The 11596-nt window shown below is 31.4% G+C and overlaps 1 long non-coding RNA gene across 1 annotated transcript; it reads left to right on the top strand.

The window, feature by feature from the left end:
- The first annotated feature begins 5611 nt into the window (after window positions 1–5611).
- On the top strand, window positions 5612–6190 carry LOC116404802. Its single transcript, XR_004217885.1, has 2 exons — window positions 5612–5722; window positions 5867–6190. It is a non-coding gene; the product is annotated as an uncharacterized LOC116404802 (long non-coding RNA).
- Window positions 6191–11596: the final 5406 nt, after the last annotated feature.

Below are 11596 nucleotides of genomic sequence, written 5' to 3'. Positions count from 1 at the left end.
AAGCTAAAAGTTGAACTATTAAGCTATTCATGCTGAAAAATAAACATATTCATTTTAGAAACTATAATCATTAAAGAAGCCAACCGTTTAACAAATATTGATAATATACCCATCATTATAGTTTGTCAACGATATTCCAAAGGTTTAGAATAACCCCACCAAAGGGCAGTTGATTATTCCTCCTTTGAACCAAGACAATCTTGACCAGATGCTAACTCCTAAATATCTCATATTCCTATAACATTTAGTTATCGATATTTCGGTCGAAAATATACTAACAACTTATTAATTTTGTAAGTGTAACCCTCCATTTTTTAAGAGAGTCCGCTCCTATGCACGGCGCAAAACCCTGCATGGACCTCACTGTGTGAACTCTTAGGGACGCTAGAGGTTAAAAGTACACTACTTCTCTCTAGCTGAAGTGTTCTATAATGGTTTTAAGGGTATTTAACTACTTTAGGATTTTATTCAGGCTAATTTAAACAAATCCTAAATCTAGGTGAAACATCCGTGCATAACCATTATATCAGATTTTAACCTACGATGTCTAGGTCATAAACTAGTTTTATTACCTCACATCTCTCACACATGCTCATAAAGCTAGGTTAAAATAGGCTCAAGAACTGATTACGATCTCGAGGTAGAAGGTGTTTCGTAAATCGTCAATTTAAGAACCTCCAAACCTTAGTCATCTTATCTGACTTGTTGACAACATCTAATCATGTGAGCCTCTTATAACTAGTTTTATAAGATATCAGCCCAATTCTACAAATAAGGTAGATATATTTTTTTAACCTAGGCGAGCATGCAAGTTATCTTTATTATAGATTTTAAAAGTCTAATTCATTTTATAACACTTATAAAAGAACTAGGATAAACTATAACAAACAACCAACAAAGAAACAATATATAACAATTATATAAAGAAAGTAATTAATATAGATTTAAATTTATTTAACTCTTAATTAAATAAAGTTAAATAATTAATTAATTAATTAATTTCATTAAATCACATTTAATTAAAATTAATATAATTAATTAATCAAGTTAATTAAATTCTATATTAATTAATCAGCATGCATAATATACATAATAACAATTATAACATACTTTTAGTGCATGAACATGTTAACCTATGGTAAGAATTTAAATCTATATGACATACTTTATGCACATACAATTTTTTTAAAACAAATTAAAACATACATCACATGCATAATTAATTAAACACCTTAAAATGGAAATAATAATTTAGTGAAGTACATTAGAGCTTTTGAAAAACTCGAACCGAAAAAAACCACAAAAAAATCCAATGAACTAGCACAAAACCACACACAAGAGGCGTGCAGATCAACAGGTGGGTCGGACCAGGTCAAATCCGTGTGAAGCACATGGGCCTGGGCCATGGACCGTGTACGAAGTGGACTGGGTCGAATGCGGGCAGGGTGGGCCGAATGAGAACATACAGGTGCCAGTTGAGCTAACCTCATATTGCCATTATATCCCAATTTCAACTCTATTGACTCCATAAAAATTACATACTCTTTACAATAATCAATTAAGTCACAAAAGGCCTAATTACAATAATTATTACAAACAACAAGCTTAATTTAATTTGCCAAACCATAATATATCCATTTTCGTTCAACACACAATTTTTCTCATAAATTGACAAAATTCACCATATGCAATTGAGTAAAAGTAAGCATGCTCCGATACCACATGATGGAAATGGAAGGCATGCGCAGCGGAATTAGGATCAAATTTTTACTTTAATTGCAACTAAACATGTTTAGTGATTAACATGCATAAAAAAACCCTAACCTAACAAAGATAGGGTTAAAAGAAAAACATCACCTTTGATGCTTTTCTTTTTTTGTAATCTCCTCACGTTCTTCTCACGATCTCCGCATGAAATTGAAGTCGAGACTACCACTAGCGTTGACCTGCTATTCTCCGAACTTAGAATCGAGTTGTGGGACTCAAAAATGGTGGAGGAAATAGAGAGAGATGAGATTCTTTGGAGGAACCTAACCTTTAGGTTTTTCTTTTTTGTTTTGATGTTCTAAAATTAAAATCAAATGAAAAGAGTTCTTGGTTTTATTTTGTAATTCTCAATTATAAAATTAAATTTTAATTTCAAATCCAAGAGTCATTTCACCTTTGCATAAAAATTGTTTACAAGCAAACTACATGCAAGAGTTTTCCTATCTCATGACATTCTTAGTGGGATAGGTGTCTTGCATGAAATAAGCCCCTTGCATACCACATGCAAGTGATAAGCTTGCCAAATCTCAACAAATATTATTATTTAAATTAGTCTAAGGATAATATGGTAATTCAACATTTAAATCAAATTCAAAGTTTCACTTTTTCAAGTCTAAAGTCAACATTTTGACTTATAACCATTTTGAATTTTTCGTGTGAACAGAAAGTCATAGTTAGCTCAAGATTAAGAAAGTTACATTAGATATCTATAAATAAAATAGTCAGTTTTACAAAGTTAACGGTGTTATAACTTAAAAGCGACTATCTCATGGTTTCAGTCTTATGTAAACTCTTTACATAGGATGCCCCACTTCCATGTCTCTACATGAATGATTTAGGATCGCATCGTTTGTATTAACTACAAAGTAGGCTGCATCAATAGTATCTCCCGAATAAGGCGCCTAACCTTATCCATATACTATCGACCATTTAGGCTATGACTCAAACTTGATCCACTTTTATGTCTGTACATAAAGTTCAAGTCTACATAATAGCCTCAGAACATTAGTTTATTGGCTTTCAGATTATAGTATCAATAAGACAATTTTATTGAACATAATTTTGAATACAAACTATGAGTTTAGGACATAAATTCCAACAGGAGAAATATTCCTAAGCATTCCTTTTGTGCTTAGTTGGCTATCAAGGACAAATTGGGTACTAGAGATAGGTTGAGTTGGTGGAATAGGTCGATTCCTTTGTCTTGTATTCTTTGTAGGAAAAATTGTGAGTCTCGTGATCATTTGTTTTTTTCTTGTCCTCTTGGGTGAGAAATTTGATCTAGGGTCCTTGGGACCATGTCCTCTTCTCATAGGATTGGGTATTGAGGGGTTAGGTTGTCTTGATTATGTCATCAGGGCATTGGGAAAGGGTGAGGAAAAAGTTGTGGCATGTTATATGGTGTGCTACGATTTACTTCATTTGGCAGGAGTGTAATCATCGTCTTCATGGAGGTCAGATTCGTGAGCCTATGATTATTTTCCAGCTCATTCGATCGTGCATTCGGGCTCGTATTGCTTCTTGGTCTGAAAATGTTGATGGTCTTATTTAGTGGATTTCTTTCGTTTTATTTTCTACTTGTCCCCGGGCTGTGGGGTTTTATTTTTTACTTATTGTTATTTTTGGATTTGGCTTGTTTTTGGTCTTCTTCTTTTTGTTTGTTCTGACTGGTGTTGTTATCTGGTCTTTTATTTTATCTTGTACGTGTTTGCATTTCACTCTCTTTAAATTTTCTTTGTTACTTTATTTTGTTTATGTGCTTGTCCCCAGGCTATTGGGTTATTTTTTCTTCTTTGTCTTTGAGTTTAGTTGTTTTTGGTCTTGTTTCGTTGTTTCAGGTTGTTGCCTGTCTTTGGTTAATTTCTTATCTACTCTGTGTGAGAGTTTTATGCTCTTGTGCCTTGACCTTAGGCTGTGAGGTCCACCTTGTTGATGTACACTACTACAAAAATGAGTTTACTTGACGCTAGCAACTTTTACATACTTGACGTTTTTATTAAAAAAACGTCAAGTATGAACTATGTTAAAGAAAAAACGTCAAGTATAGTCTTAAAAAATATGAAGTTTTCACGATTTTTTTTAATTATTTTATGTTAGCTTTATTTGACGTTTTTTTTTTTTTTTTGTGTCAAGTATAAAGTAGATTTTACTTGACATTTTATTCGGGTTAAAAGTAGTGAACATTTACTTGATACAAAAAACATGTCAGGTATGGTTTTAAAAAAGAAAATTTTTACGTTAACTTTTATATGACATGGTCTTCTCGTCAAATATAGTGGAGATTTATTTGACAGTTTATTCGCGTCAAATATAGTGGAGATTTTACTTCGTTTTTTTCGTGTCACGTAAAGTAGACATTTACTTGACGCGAAAACAACGTCAAGTATAGTTAACATTTTTTATTTAACACTTTTAAAATGTCAATTGCAAAAATGTCAAATATAAAACGTTTAAAAATATGAAAATAAAAAGTATAAAAATCAACTTATTAATATAATTTTTTAAAATCAACTTATTAAAATAATTTTTTTAAAATCAACTTATTAAAATAAATCTTTTGAAAATTTTCACTTAAATAATTGTTTGAAATCTCTCATTAAATTAAATTTATTAAAATCTCTCGTTAAAATAAATTTGTTGAAAATTTTCCTTGAAATAAAATTATTGAAATTTTTTCCTTAAATAGATTTATTAAAATATTTTAATGAAAAACTTATTAAATAAATTTATTAAAATATTTTAATAAAATATTATTAAATAAATTTTTTGAAATCTTTCACTAAAACAAACTTTTACAAATCCTTCCCTCAAATAAATTTGTTGAAATCTTTACTTAAATTAAATTTATTAAAATCTTTCTTTTAAATAAACCTATTAAAAATATTTTATTTAATAAATTTATTGAAACCATTTATTTAAATAAATTTATTAAAACATTTTAATGAAAAGTTTATTAAATAAATTTATTAAAATACTTTAATAAAAATTTGTTAAATAATTTTTTTGAAATTTATCACTAAAATAATTTTTTGAATTCATTAAAATAAGTTTATTAAATATTTCCTTTAAATAATTTTATTGAAAATATTTCACTAAATAAATTTATTAAAATATTTTATACAAAATTTATAAATAAATTTATATATTTTAATGAAATCTTTCATTAAATAAATTTATCAATTCCTGATTTCTCCCGTAAAAACCTTCCTCCCTAATTCAAAAAATATTCAATTTCTCCTATAAAAACCTTCCTCCCTAATTCAAAAAATATTCATTATCTCAAATTTTTAGATTCTCATCAATCCATGGATCTTCCTCAAAAGTTGACAAAAACTCATGTAATTTTCTTTCCATTTTAATGTTTCTTTAATTTTTTTTTCTATGGAAATTTCCATGTTGATTATTGAAAATGATTAGTGGGCTTTTTTTTTTCAATTTCCTCAATAACAATTCTTTCCTTTTATATATTGTTAAAAAATGTATCCAATGAAAAAATTTATTGCTTCCCAAGTTTTAACCTTAAAACAATATATATGGAAAACATTCTTGCTTCCAAAGCTTGTTTTATTTTATATTTATATATGGAAAAAAATAATTTTTTGAAAAGATTATCAAATATATTTATTGAAATATTTTAATAAAAATATTTGTATTAAATTTATTAAATTCATTTAATTAAAGATATCAAATAAATATATTAAAATCTTTTATTTCCCTAAATCCCTCACATCTCCACGTTGAAACCCTACTCTCATCTCCACGCTCGATTTCCACACAATACATGCGGACGACCACTTCTTCGAATTGACGGACGACTTCCCACACAACACAGAGTGGCGAACGGCGAACGACGAACGACTTCCACGCGGCCAACGGCTTCCACAGTGAACGGCTGCCACGGCAAACGGCAAACGACAAACCTCTTCGGCACGGCGAACTGCTTCCGCGTTCAAAGGTATTATGCTCCTCATTCTTATTGTATTTAAAATTTTTCTATGAATAATGCTCCCTTGAATTTGATTTATCAAGACTTTAAAATGTTGAGAGCATTATTTTTTTGGCTGGGTATTTTACTTCTGAACAATTATTAGAAGTTTAGGTATGTAAGTTCAACGGATGAGGCCGAGATGGCTTTCGTTCATCTAAAGATGTGGTTCCCCATCAAGACATTTGCTCAAGAAGTTACAAGAAGATGCAAACCCTAGTTTGTTTTTGTGATTTATCAGATTGAAGAGCCTTCTTTGATCGTTCCAAGAAGAGTCCCCTTTCACTTTTTTTCCTTAGGCTGGTTACTTGGATGCCTTTTGGCTTTACCTATGAATTACTTAGTAGTCAGTATTTCAGAACAATGTTTAATTATGAAGATTAGTTGGTTAGCTTCTTGGTTATTCAGTATCCTGTCAATAGTAATAATATTGATGATTAAAATAAAAAAAAAGTGCTAATGCATTGAGTAATGTTTATCTGGTTAATAAAAAAGATGATTCTCGATGTTGAACCATACCAAGCTCACCCTTATTTATTATTTCATACACTTGGTGTAGCAACTTTGCTGTTCAGGTCGTGACTGTTAGGGACATTAGTCTGTGTACCCTTAATACTTGGTAAATATATCTCTTATAACCTTTCCGCTCTCGTTGTAATTGACTCATGCTAAAATTTACTTCCTTAAACTTTCAAATTTAATATTTAAGTGATCCAACTTATCTGTATAATTAAATTAAACCCTCAAATTTAATTATACACTAAAAAGAATGGGCGTACGAAACATTTCAAATATTCCCTAATATATAAATTAATGGGTTTTTAATGATTATTGTCTTGAATTAGGAATCATAAAAAAATTTGTTTTTGGTTGAGTTTAGATTTTTCATGATCCTTCTGAAAATGCTCATTCAAATCCTTTGTATGTTTTCTTATGATAGCAATATGTTGATATTGATTAAGTTTTTGTTTTAATTTTGAATTTGGGAGCAATATGTTGAATTAATAGGTGTTACTATCTCTTATGTAATTTTGATCATAGTCTGGGTCACAAATACTTATGTTCTATGAGAAATATCAATTTTATACAATATTTATGAATTGTATGAGTTATCTAATTTGGAATATTGTAATTTTTTTTTTGTAGCTCCAAGATCAACATATTATAAGTATGGATAAATCATGGATGTCAAATAGTAGATTATCTAAAGAGTTTGAGTTGGGTGTAGATAACTTCATCCGATTTGGATTTTCCAATACAAATAATACTTCTATACGTTGTCCTTGTTTAAAGTGTGGAAATTGCCAAAAACATAAAGCCAATGATATTAGAGATCATTTATATTTTAATGGTATTGATGAAAGTTATAAGATTTGGTTTTGGCATGGCGAAGAACTTCCAAATTCATCCTTCCATGGAGAATCCTCTAAAGTGTATGTATGAAGAGAATGATGTTGGAAATATAAAGGAAATGGTTGAAATTGCTCATGAGCAATATTCAAAGGATCCAAGTGGTTTCGAAAAATTGCTCAATGATGCTGAGAAGCCGTTATATGAAGGATGCAAAAAATTCACCAAATTGTCTACATTAGTGAAGTTGTATAACTTAAAAGTTAAACATGGATGGAGTAACATTAGTTTCTCTGAACTACTAAAAGCGTTAAAAGACATCTTACCTTCTCCTAATGACCTCCCTACATCGATGTACGAAGCAAAGAAAATGTTAGGTGCACTAGGAATGGAATATAAAAAGATTCATGCATGCCTTAATGATTGTTGCTTGTATCGAAAGGAATATGCCAATGCAATTGTATGTCCTGAATGTGGTGAGTCTAGGTGGAAATATGGTAAAGATGAAAATGAGAAAAAGAAAATTCCTGCTAAAATAATGTGGTACTTTCCACCTATTCCACGATTTCAACGAATGTTTAGAAGTGTTGAATGTGCTAAAAACTTAACTTGGCATGCTAATGAAAGAGAAATTGATGATAAATTACGGCATCCTGCTGACGCTCCATCTTGGAAGTTAATCGACACCATGTGGCCAAATTTTAGTTCTGAACCTAGGAATCTTCGTTTAGCATTATCAGCAGATGGAATAAATCCACATAGTGATATGAGCTCCAAGTACAGTTGTTGGCCAGTTGTGATGGTGGTTTATAATCTTCCCTCATGGTTGTGTATGAAACGAAAGTTCATGATGTTATCAATATTTATTTCAGGTCCAAAGCAACCAGGGGATGACATTGGGATGTACTTAGAACCATTGATTGATTATTTAAAACTTTTGTGGGAAAGTGGTGTGCAATGCTACGATGCCTACAATGAAGAACTATTCAACTTAAGAACAGTTTTATTATGGACGATCAATGATTTTCCAGCATATGGAAACCTTAGTGGATGTAGTGTGTAAGGGTATAAGGCATATCCAATTTGTGGAGATAACACATCTTCAATACGATTGAAATATGGAAAAAAAATGGCATACCTTGGGCATCGAAAATTTCTACCACAGAATCATCCTTTTCGTCGTCAAAAGAAATCGTTTAATGGTCAGCGAGAACTTGGAAGTATTCCCGAACCTTTGTCTGGGGAGGTTGTATTTGACAAAACTAAAGATCTTGACATTCAAAGAGGAAAAATAAACAAGAAAAGAAAACATTCTAAAAAAAGCACAAAGAGTTGTTGGAATACGCAGTCTGCTTTTTTTGAGCTCCCCTATTGGAAGCATCTTCATGTTAGACATTGTTTAGACATGATGCATATTGAGAAAAACATTTGCATGAATATTTTAGGTACACTTCTTGATATTCCAGGAAAAACTAAGGACGGTTTGAATGCTAGACGTGATTTAGCTGATTTAAAGATTCGACCTGAGCTTACTCCTATTAATGAGGATAAAAACATATTCATTCCCCCTGCTTGTTATACTCTTACTAATAAAGAAAAACGTTTTCTTTTGAAGACTTTATCAGAAATGAAAGTTCCTCGGGGTTACTCTTCAAATACTAGGATTCTTGTGTCAATAGAAGATTCAAAATTGAATGGTTCAAAATCTCATGATTGTCATGTCCTCTTTACAACAATTGCTTCCCTGTTGCCATCAGATCTGTGCTTCCAAAACATGTTCGATATGCTATAACTCGTCTGTGTCTTTTCTTCAATTCTATATGTAACAAAGTTATAGATGTTACACAAGTAGAGAAGTTGCAAGAAGACATTGTTATTACATTATGTTTATTAGAGAAATACTTCCCTCCTTCATTCTTCACAATAATGGTGCATCTCACTGTACACCTTGTTAGAGAAGTAAAACTTTGTGGACCTATTTATTTGCGATGGATGTATCCATTTGAAAGGTTCATGAAGGTTATAAAAAATGCTGTGAGAAATCGACATCGTCCTGATGGTTGTATTGCTGAAGGTTATATATTAGAAGAAGCTGTTGAATTTTGTTCAGAATTTGTATGTGGAGTAGATCCTATTGGACTTGGTTTGTCAAAAGTTAAGAGACAATTTTGGCAATTCAGAACTTGGTAGACCATTGTCAAGTGGAGTTACTAACATACCTGAAACGAGAGCTTTTACATCAAGTCTCATCGATATGTTTTGGAGAATACTGTTGATTGTGCAACCATATGTAGAGTAAGTTTTTCTCTCTATATATCCATTTATTTCATTGAAATTCTTGAAATTTAAAGTAATTTTATTTCAACCTCTTGTTCTAATCTACAAGGAAGCATTTGATCACATTGCAACAACAACACCGAAGTAAATCAAAAAACCAAAAATGGATTCAAGATGAACACAACAAAACCTTCATAGCTTGGTTACGAGAAAAGGTATAACATGAATTAGATATTTAACATTATCCTTTATTAATTATATTCTAATTGTCCAAGTCGTTGTCACTTAGGTTGGAACGGAACTTGCAACAGGAGATGTTGAGATTTCAGATAACTTGCGGTAGATTGCTCATGGCCCTCATCCAGTTGTGACTACTTACAATAGTTACGCTATTAATGGATGTCACTACCACACAAAGTTGCATGAAAAAAACAAAATTGTACAGAATAGTGGAGTCAGTTTAGTTGCAAACGCAATGCAAGTATGTAGCTCGAAAGATAAAAATCCTATAATTGGAGAAATCTCCTTTTATGGTGTGATAGAAGAGATTTGGGAACTTAATTATAATACATTCAAGGTTGCTATTTTTAAATGTGATTGGGTTGAAAATAGTGGTGGTATCAAAACTGACGAGCTTGGGTTTGTGTTAGTTGACTTAAATAGAATAGGTCACAGGAACGATTCTTTCATACTCGCAACTCAGGCAAGACAAGTGTTTTTTGTCGAGGATCCAAGTGATAGTCGATGGTCTATTGTTCTTACTCCACCACAAAGGGATTTCGAGGATCAATACAATGATGACGAACTTGGAGATACAATTCTAAATTGTCAAGGAATGCCTAAAGCTACGTTAGATATTGAATCTAGGCTTGATTTAGACGATAACACTCCAACATATATACGATCTGATTGTGAAGGCACATGGATTCCTAATGAGTAAATGTTTGGGTGGGTTTTTACATACTAGTTTTTATAAATATTTTTCATCTTACACTTAACTAATTTAACTTTATTTTTTTTCTCAGGTTGATTCTTAGACAATGAAGCTAGCAAGTGATGAGGACTTAGCACTTGGATTGGACGACGTCAAAGTAGATTTGGATAATGCAAATACAAATGAATTGGAACAAGTTGAAGCACCAAAGAACGAAAAAAGAAAAACAAGAGGACTAACATTGATGCATGACGTTACAAGAATTAGGAGTACGGGGGAAAAAATAGTAGTTGACTATAATGAAAATGGAGTACCAATTGGCGAGAATAGGCATAAATTACAATCTTTCATTGGATCTTGTGTGCATCATCATATCCCAATTACACATGCATCTTGGAAGCTGGTGCCGACTGAGTTGAAAGAAAAAATATACAATATGGTTGAGGTATGTAATCATCCTTTCTTATTTGGAAATCATGCAAATATTACACACTTATTGTATATTTTGAGTCATACTATGTTGTGGCTATCCTGTAGCCTTGGTAGCCAATCATGCATATATTACACAGTTATTGTATATTTTAAGTTGTACTATGTGTGTCTATCCTACAGCTATGGTAGTCAATCATGCATATATTGATACTTGGTGCATAGAGGTTATTTTTGCTTATGCATTGTTTGGTATGTCTAGGGAGCATTTATGGTTGATGGTCGAAGTAAGAAGGCTATTATGAAAACGGTTGGAGTTTCATTTCGTCAATTAAAGAGTTGGTTGACGACACAATATATTATCCCCTTTGTGGATGAACTGCAACTCATGATAGATCCATCTGCATTGTATTCTCACATAATTGATACACATGTTTGGCAAGAGTTTGTCAAGTCAAGACTGTCTCCTGAATTCCAGGTATAAACATTTTCTCTTGTAGTAAAATCAATCATAATATAAACCACGTTTGTTTAGAAAGTGCGAAGTGAACAACAAGATCGAAGAAAGAGGAGCAAATATACCCATAATATGTCAAGAAGAGGTTATGCAAATCTTGCCGAGGATATGGTAATTCTTAATGTTATAGTATTTTACAGATATTCTTAAATTTAACTATGATATGCTTGATGATATGTAGAAAAAGGATCCTTCTAATGAACATGATTTTGGAAGAGCTAATATGTGGAAAAAAGCTCGAACAAAAAAAATGGAAGATACATGAACGGAGATGTACAAAATGTTGCCAATCAAATAGTAAGATTCTCAATGTTACATGTGCATCAAAATCACATGA

The sequence above is a fragment of the Cucumis sativus genome, chromosome 6, assembly GCF_000004075.3.
Source record: "Cucumis sativus cultivar 9930 chromosome 6, Cucumber_9930_V3, whole genome shotgun sequence".
Taxonomy (NCBI): Eukaryota; Viridiplantae; Streptophyta; class Magnoliopsida; order Cucurbitales; family Cucurbitaceae; genus Cucumis; species Cucumis sativus.
This window is presented reverse-complemented; position numbering and strand designations above follow the sequence as displayed.